This window comes from Orcinus orca, chromosome 2 (genome assembly GCF_937001465.1).
Source record: "Orcinus orca chromosome 2, mOrcOrc1.1, whole genome shotgun sequence".
Classification (NCBI taxonomy): domain Eukaryota; kingdom Metazoa; phylum Chordata; class Mammalia; order Artiodactyla; family Delphinidae; genus Orcinus; species Orcinus orca.
In genome coordinates, this window is record NC_064560.1 from 80,784,045 (window position 1) to 80,794,323 (window position 10,279).

Consider the following 10,279-nt stretch of genomic DNA (forward strand, 5'->3'; position numbering starts at 1 on the left):
AGTTATATATATATATACATCCTTTCCAAGCTTATCCCTTTGTGATGTGTTCACAGGGCCCTGAAACGCTCAGGAAGTTCTCACTGCCTGGTCCTCAGGACATTCATTCTCACCTGCCACCCCCCCACCCCTGCCCAGGCCCCAGCTAAAGGCAGTTTTAGGGACCATGAGTGTCTTCCACCATCATGGTATTGAAATATTAACTTTCAAAGAAAAATTGTTTTGGCCAAAAATTTCATTCACAGCTAATGAAGACAGCACATACCAGTGACAAAAACAATATTTTGCATGAAAGCAAAGCTGGGGTGAACAAGGCAGCCTCTCCAGTTTCCCTTTCATTCCTGATCATTTAAGGATTCCACGTGCAGTTCCCTGCCACTGCCACAGGGGTTTGGAGGGCAGACATGTTGGAAGTAAATGAGAGCACTGTCGGGACATTTTCTCATCCTCATTCAAAAACAGCCATGTGTGAGAGACGGAGCAAGCTGCTGGTGTGGGCCTCAATCCTGCTGTCTGGTTCTAGCTGAAGCACCACCATCTCTGGGAGACTGGCCAGGATTTCTCAAGGCTGGGATTCCTCACTGGGTGGCCCTTGTCTATTTACATATCTAAGCCTCTTACTGAGAAAGAGCTCATTGCAGCTGAGGAGTCATTCTTTTTCAAGGGACTGTATCTGCACCCCACCCAGTGCCTGGTGGAGGGGATGCCCTGTTGTAGGCGGTGCATTAGTCTGCGAGGGCAGCCAATAAAGTCCCACAGGCTAGGTGATTTAAAAAACACACGTTTATTTGCTCACAGTTCTGGAGGCTGGAAATCTGAGATCAAGATGTCAGCAGGGTTAGTTTTTTACTGGGGCCGCTTTCCTTGGTTTGCAAATAGCCATCTTCTCCCTGTGTCCTCACGGGGTCTTCCTTCTGTGCACATCTGTGTCCTAATCTCTTCTTGTAAGGACAGCAGCCATATTGGATTAGGCCCCACCCATACGACCTCATTTAACTTAATCACTTCTTTAAAGGCCTCATCTTCAAATACAGTCACATTCTGAGGTACTGGGGTGGTTAGGACGTCGACATATGGATTTGGTGGGGTGGAGGGACACAGTTCAGCCTGTAACACAGCCCAACGTACTTTAAGTGAATGTATTAAATCTCAGCCTATGGTTCCCGTGGGGTCACGAAATCTGAATTTAAGTGGTAGGTTAGTCTCAGCCAGTGGCTTTGGCTCTCCTCTGCCCGTTTATTTCTAGGAGTCTGGAGGACCCTCAGGAGAGTTCAGGAAGCCTCCTTGAAGCAAAGCACCAAATGTTGGCTACCACCACTGCTCCATCCTGAGAGTGGGGTCCCCACCTCCCCCAAACACAGACGCAGTTGGAAGTGACCCCGTGACCCCTCACTGGTCCACCACCTCCTGAGCCCACATTGCTTTGGCTGATGCCCCAATGTTTACTAAGACCCTTTTCAAAATGTTTCCTTCACAGCTTCTCTTTAGGGGCAAACCAGGCCCCCCAGACTCCCACTCTGGAACTGAGAGTCTGTTCTCTTCAGTTTGAAGAAATAGCCCTTTCCCTCTTCTTTTTTTTAAGTTTGGAAATGGATGGCAGAGATGAGCTCTAAGCTTTTGTCTATTTTGGAAATTATGAATCTAATTGAATATAGAGAACTTGCCCCTATCCATGAAGGGTTTGAGGCACTGCCTCCTCAAATGAGTCACCACGCCTCCCTCTGTAAACAGCATTGTTACCGACCAGGATCCTTGGCCTCCTTAATCAATAGAAATTGATAAGAGACCAGACAAGAAATTCAGGCAAGGCTTTATTGGGACTACTGCTGCAGCAGGGGGGAGCTAAAACAAGTAACAGATTCCATTGTTTGCTCCCTGAGGGGAGGGGTGAGCTGATTCCTTATATGGGGTGAGGGTGGGGGTGTGTCCAGGGGTCGGGCCGGAGGGGTGGCTTAGGTGATCTGCCCACCCCCTCGGTGGTGGTGTGTGCAGGGGGCATGCGCAGCACCCTGCTGTTGCTCCCGACCCCCTGTTTTTGTTCCCGGCTCTTCAGAAGCGACAGTTGGATTTTTGGTCTTTTTGTACCTTGTTCATAATTTTCCCTAATTGCGCACGTGTGCAGTAATTTTTAGTCCATTATAGTTTCTTTGTATTCTGTTGCTCGAGGAGACCTTTGTCCAGGTGCAAGCACTGCAGCAAAGGGTCCCAGGTCCCAGCCTGTCTCAGTATGCAGGGCTCTGTAAATAAGGGTGCTAAAGGGAATATAATACTGTCACATAGGAGCCAGAGCCTGAGGATGACAGTATATAGGGAGCACACTGCAGTATGGATGGGACTAGCTCAGATTGTCATTTCAAGTGGGTGGCGATTTTCTGAGCCTTATCATGTTTGAAAAATGTAACAGCAGTTCCTAATGTATAGTAACTACCAAAATGCACAGGCAGAAACATAACACTCATTTTAACTCTAAAGTATTTATTTCTGCCAGACTATCCTTATCTTAAGTGATAGTTCAAAGCAACATGCTTTAGAAAACAGCTATGCAGATAGTATTAATAAAAATATGTACTACAAAGAAATGGCTGATGCTTGGTTACTTTCACCTACCATAGAGACAAAAATGGACAAATATAGGTGGAGAAATCCTAAGCTCACAACTACAGAGGCTCCTTCAACATAAAGATCAACAGCTTCAACATAAAGTTGAAAACATCTGCCATGATACTCTCAAATTATTGATAATATAATTTACCACTAGCCTTGGTGCTTGAGTATATCACTGTCCACTGATACTCATCCTTTTTAACATAGGTCAAGGGCCTTAAAAATCATGGGTGGAGGAAATCAGGGCCAGAGATGCTCCAGCCCCGAACAACAAAACTACTAACCAGCAGCAGCGAAATAAGTGACTTGACAGAGCCACATGCCACACTCTTCAAAATGCTGCAGCCAAGAAAAGAGTCAATGGTGGGGAAAACCCTGCCTCAGGGAGGCACCCCTACATACACATCCTACTGAAGGACCTGGTTGCGTTGTCCCCACCCCATCCCCGCCAATGTGGAGTGAGGTGACTGGGAAGGGAAGCTGTAATCTGGAGGGGAAAGTTTATAAAAATCTCACGAGTGCAGAATCCCCTACGGAGCCCTGAAGGGTCACCACAGAAGCAGGAAACCCACCCAAGGTCTTCGTGCTTTCTTTCCCAGATGGGCAGAAAGAAATGGGGATGTGACTGTAACCACTTCCAAGGCACAATCAGAGCAAAAGATAATGCTCCCCCATCCTACGAACTGCCAGCACAGTGCCCAATCCATGGTTACCTTCTTTCTGTCCTGACTGGAGGTGGGTTAAGGATAGGGGTTGGCAATGCTGCTGGGGAGATGAAGCTAAAATAACCAGCTGATGGGAGGCCCCAGGGTTTCATGCTAAATTAGAGAAGTAAATGCCAATGCAGGTCTCCTCTACCTGAGTGTTAGGGGCACTTAACAGACCAACAACTGCAGCAAAAGAGTAAAAACATACAAACCCAAATCCTCCAACCTTCCTTCGAGAACCTCAGGGCAAAAGAGCAGAAAGAAGAGGGAGGTCTGAGCCTTCATCTCCAGCTTGAATGGGAGGATAGAGAATTTGGGAAGAGGTTCAGAGACCTTCTCTTAGAGGAAAAAGAAGGTCCGCACAGAGCTGCCCAATAAGCAGAAGCAAGATGAACATAAATGGGAAGGTATTCACTCAAACACACCACGGGAGAACAGAAGAGAAAGTGTGGACCCTGGCATGTGGCAGAGATGGGAAGTTCCCTTTCTGCAAAGGAAGAACCAAACAAACAGAAGAAAATTCTCCAAAATATTGTATGAGAACGAGAACTTGATTTATATAAAATAAGTGCTAAAAGACAGGATGGACAAATAAAATAAGTGGTAAGTTGCAGAGCTTTGGAAACAAACAGTGGACCAAAAACTCACCATTTCAGAACATGTGGAAACACTGAGAACAGGTTCAGGTTGATTAATCATGAAATAAAGGTTTGATTATATTATGTAAAAGTATATAGGTGACCACTTGAAACACATACCTATAATGTCTTCCATTTTAACAAAAGGAATACATATACACCAAAGGAGGAAAAAGAAAGAAAACCGAAAACATAAGATGCAAAAGAAATATGAACTTCATACCCAGAAATTATTTAAGGAAAAATGATATTAGAACCAAACATAGCAGTTATATTAAAATGTAAATGCATATTCAAGACAAACTTATCACAAAGTGACTCAAAAAAGGTTAAAAATAAAATTATGGTTAAGGATATACTAGGCATAAGCTCAGAAAAAAAATCTGGGGCCCTGATTTTAAAGTGTGAATTCAAGGAAAATATAGAATCAACAAATGATATCAATTGTTAAATGTCATATAGTAAAAGGAAGGAAAACTAAAGGAGAAATACTGCTAGTAAGGAGTGTAGTCCCTCCTGCCTGGCTCCCACTGGTCAGTCTCAAAGGCCAGAACTCCAGGCCATACTCTGGGAAGTGCTCATTTGCACAAAATGATTATATTAAAAAACTCAAAATATACATCAATAAATTATAAATATTAGAAGTAGTACAGAATACATGGTGCTCAAAGCACAACGTAATACAATAGGAAATTAATTTTTAACTTTTAAAAATTTTGGAAATTTTGAAATATTCAAAAAGTATCAGTTCAAAGAATATTTCAAAACTGAATTTATAGAATATTTAGAAAGTGAAGATAAAAACGCTACATATCAAAACATATAGGTTGCTGTTAAAGCTCTAATGAGAAGAAAATTCAGAGTCAAAAGTACTTATACGATTAAATCAGAATAAATGGAGATAAATGAACTAGGTATCAACTGCATAAGTTAGAACCACAACAACAATAAAGTAAACAGTAAAAGCAGAAGAGGAGCACCCACTTGGATGAAGCTTGAGGGCCTTATGCAAAGTGAAATAAGCCAATCACAGAATGATAAATCCTGCATGATTCCACTGATGTGAGGTACCTGGAGTAATCAAATTCATAGACAGAGTAGAATTGTGGTTGCCAGGGTCTGGGGGATGGGAAATGGGGAATTAGTGTTTAATGCATACAGAGTTCAATTTTGCAAGATGAAAAGAGTTCTGGTGATGGACGGTGGTGATGGTTGTACAAAAATGTGAATGCAATTAATGCCACCAAACTGTACACTTAAAGATGGTAAATTTTATGTTCTGTATATTTTACCACAATTCAAAAACATATATAACATATTTTTGAATAGGGGTTTGACTTCAAGACTTACTATAGATCTATAGTAATCATGACAATGTAGTATTAACAAAAGAATAGACAAATAGAGCAGAATAGAGAACCCAGATGGTACCCGATGGGAGACAATAAAGAGCCCGGAAATAGACTCACATAAATATAGTCAACTGATTCTTGAAAAGAAGCAAAGTCAGTTCAATGGAGAAAGGATAATTTATTCAACAAATAATGCTGGAGCAACTAAACATCCACATGCAAAAATAAATAAATAAATCTAGACACAGAGTATATACTGTCCAAAAAATTAACTCAAAGTGGATCACAGACCTAACTCTAAAACACAGAATTATGTAACTCCTGGGAGATAACAAGAGAAAGTCTAGATGACCTTGGGTATGGAGATGACTTTTTAGATACAACAGCAAAGGCATGTCCGTGAAAGAAAGAAATAATAGACTAGACTTTATTTAAAGGCAAAACTTCTGCTCTTTGAAAGACAATACCAAGAAAATGAAAAGACAAGTCACAGATTAGGAGAAAATATTTGAAAAAGACACATCTGATAAAGGATTGTTATCCAATATATACAAAGAACTCTTAAAACCCAACAATAAGAAAACAAACAACCTGATTTAAAAGATGGGCCAAAGACCTTAACAAACACCCTGTCAAAGAAGATATATAGATGGCAAATAAGCATATGAAAAGATGCTCTACATCATATGCCATCAGGGAAATTAAAATTAAAACAACGAGATACTAGTACATACCTATTAGATGGCCAAAATCTGTTAGATGGACAACCCCAAATACTGGCAAGGAAGGGAAGAAACAGGAACTGTCTTTTATTACCAGTGGGAATGCAAAATGGTACAGCCACTTTGGAAGACAGTTACTTTAAAAACTAAACATAGTTTTACCATACAATCTAGTAATCACACCCCTTGGTATTTACTAAAAGGGGTTGAAAACTTATATCCAGACAAAAATCTGCATGCAGATGTTTATAGCAGATGTTTATGATAAGCTCTGATATTAAAAAGTCAAACCCACATGTAAATATAGTAAATAATAATTAGAAAAGGAGCAAAGATCCGTATCATGAAATAGATGATACAGATAATGAACTGTTACTCAGTGCTAAAAAAAAAAAGAGCTATCAAGCCATGAAAAGACACTGGGGAACCTTAAATGCATATTATTAAGTGAAAGAAGTCAATCTGAAAAGGCCATATACTTTGTGATTCCAACTATATGACTTTCCAGACAAGGCAAAACTATGGAGACAGTGACAAGATCCATCATTGCCAGGGGCTGGGGAATGAATAGATGGGAGCACAGATGATTTTTAGGGCAGTGAAACTACTCTGTATGATACTATAACGCTGGGTACACATCTTTATACATTTGTCCAAACTCACAGAATGCACAACATCAAGAGTGAACCCTTGTGTAAACTATGGACTTTGGTTGATAACTATGTGTAGGTTCATCACTTGTAACAAATGTCCATCATGAGGGAGGGTAGGCATGCGGGGGGCAGGGAGTACCTGGGAAATCTCCATACCTTCCTCAATTTTGCTGTGGATCTATAACTGCTCTAAAAAATAAAGCCTTAAAAATAAAAAATACAAAAATAAGAGTAGAGGAGGACTGAAATATTAAAAATCAAGGCAGAAATTTAAGAAATACAACAGCAGAATTTGTTGATGGGCAGTATTTGTCAGAAGGTACAATTACAGAAGTCTAACACAGCAGAGGAGAGACTGGCAATAAGGCTCTAGCAAGAAAAAAATTAGGAAAGAATGTAAATTTTTAAATGAGACATTGGAGAGACAGACTAGAAAGGGCAAAGAACAGGGCAGAATGCTAGAATGTTTTGCATTCCTGTGATTCCCCAAGTGGGGTGTACTGCGGACTCAGCAAGATTTGACCACAAGAGTTCAGAAAGCCTGAAACTGCAGACAGTCCCCATCGCATGATAAGCTCTGATATTAAAAAGACAAACCCACATGCAAATGAAGTAAGTGATAATTTGAAAAGGAGCCAGGAGCAGTAAGGTCAGGTCTAAGAAGGATTGGGCTGGAAAGGAAGGTTTGGGCCAGAAAGAACAAAGTAACCAGGGAACAGAAATTATTATGTGAGAAAGGATTGCTTCTGGGAGTCCAGAGCCTCAAGACAGCTTCTGGTTAAAGCTTCGGTGGGTCTGTTCTCCAACTAACTGTGGTCACATGACCAGCCTCGTCGGACACATCCCCACTGCCTGGCCTGGTTTGATCCTCTGGCTCTCATTGCCAAGGGAAGCTGCAGTCCTGGTGCCGGAGCCCTGCTGTGGCTCCCCCTGTACTGCTTGCCTGCTATCCCAAGAAGGGTTGCATCAGTCCAGGGGCAACAGGGTCTGCAGCCAGGTCTCCGAACTGATGAATAAGTCTAAGGTTTCAGTGTCTGAAAATATAGAAAAATAAAATCCTTGGTGAGTCAAATCAATAAAGACAAATGGAGAAATGCACACAATTAGAAATGAAAAATGGAGACATAATTATGAATATAGAGGAAATTTTAAAATCCTAAGTTCCTATATTGCAAAACTACATAAATATACTGAAAATTGGATTAAAATTAATTTTCTTAAAAAATATGTAACTAAAACTGACTCCAGAAGTGCCCTAGGACCTACCGTGCCCAGTGGGAGAAATTCAGAAGCACCCCAGTGTATTCCCAGACAGCCCCCAGCCCTGGTGAGACATTTGACACTTAAGTAGAAGATGATTCTAAAACCAAGTAAATGGTTGCAGAATATAGAGCGTTCTTTGGTTTCTTTTGGTTTTGCACACAAAGCAAGCTGCAGAATGATTCATCTCATATATGAAATTGATAGCAAAAATCGTAAGTAGAGATCGTCTCAGGAACATAATAGTAGTTTGGTCTGAAGCAATCTATTAATATACAACATACTACTAGAGCAAAGCGGAAACCCTTCTGATTATCTCCATGGATACTGAGAAGGCTGTGACAAAAAACTAACATCTACATTTCCCCAGAAAGCCTTAATAGTTTGAGAATACACAGATACTTTTTATTATGACAAGGAAAATACATGTCTTCATACAAGTTAAACAGTGAGACATTAAACCATCCCATTGATGTCAGGAACAAGACAGGTATGCCACCTGAGTCACTATTATTTAACACTGTTCTCAAATGCAGTTGGCTAAGAGAAAGAAATAAGGGAAATTAGTGGAAAGGGGGAGGCAAAAGAAAATCTTAGAAGCAGTAAGAAATCATAGTTAGGGTGTTTGATTATAACACTGATATGCAAAATCGACTACTTTCCTATATATTCAGTGAGAATACAAAATGTAAAAACTCATTGCATTAAAAATGGTAGCCAAATGACATCTAGAAATAGACAATAACAAATTCGTAAGACCTATCTGAAACCATAAAACTCTACAAGTGATATAAAATTAGATTTGAATACAAGCCTGGATTGCAGTATTCTTCGATAGGAGGACAATCTAGAAATTCATTGTGATCCCAATTCTTTAAAAAGTTGTGTGTGTGTTTATGAGAAAGAAAGAGTTACAGAAAAAAAGAGAGAGAGGAAGAGAGGGAGAGAGTGTAGAGAAGAGCCTTGATTGAAATGTTTACATTAATATGTAATTTTATGAATTATGAAATAATATGAATATTTTATATTAATTGGAATGAAGCCTCAGAAATTCAAGGAATTCATAGGGAGACAAATCAATAAAACAGAAGTAGATCCAAACACTTGGAGGAATTTAGTTTACAAATAAGGTGTCATTTTGAACAAATGGGGAAAAAAACAATTACATACCAGAATGCACTGTCATGTATTTTGCTGGCACAACTGACCAACCATTTCGAGGGAATAAAAACACATCTTTACCTCCATTTCCTGCAATAAATGAATTTCTGGGAGTTAGAAGATGTAAATATAAACAGATGAAACCATAAGAATTTAGAAGAAAATATGAGTAAATTTATTTATAATCTCAGAATGAGAAAGGTCTTTTAGAACTGGAAACAAATTCTGGCATCTAACAAGGAAAATATGGGTAAGTTGACAACATAAAACTTTAAACTTTATATATATATATATATATACATATATATATGACCATTAATAAGCAAATCAATAGAGAACGTCAAAAGACAAAAATATTTCAAGACATAAGACAGAAAGGTTTCAAAATACACAGCCAAATTAATTAAGAAAAAGCCAAAATTGTGTAAAGGACATAAATTTACCAAAAAATTACCAGGAAACATTTGAAAAGATGTTCAACTTCACTCCTAATAAAGTGAACTAAATCAGAATGATACTGTAATATCATTTTTCACCAGACTGGAAAAAAAAAGTTGTTCCAGAAAACTGAGAAATCGACCTTTTCATTATACTCTTAAGTGTAGCCACGGGTCAATTTTTGAAGAATAATCTGGCAATATTGACAAAAGTGTTAAATGCACATAACCTTAAATCCAGCAACTCCATTTTCAAGTTGGAATTGATATCAAGATACAGTCACAAAAGTATGCCATGATATAAGTACAAGGATGCTAATTTTAGATCTGTGTATAAAAATAAAGGCAGGAAATACTCTATAGGTTCACTAATAAAAGACTAATCAAAGAAATTATAGTGCACGGGGACAATGGAACACTAAGCAGCTATTAAGAATGAGGTAGATCTTTATATGTTGTTATGGAAAGATCTCTTAACACCAATTGAAAAAAGCAAAGTGCAGGGCGCTAGAAACAGACAAAAAAGGAAGGTGTCTCTCCACATCCTCTTCGTCCCTGCTCAGCCTCTCTCCCTTCCTTTTTTTCTGGAAATGCCCATCCCTCCCCAGAAGCTCACTGATGGTCCCCTGTGAGGAGAGACGGCAGGGGCTGGGGTGGGTGGGGGCTTATTTTCAGCCTTTCACACTTGTCTTCCTATGTGTGCATCTTTTCCTTATTACTACTTTTTAAATCGCAGAGTAGTTAT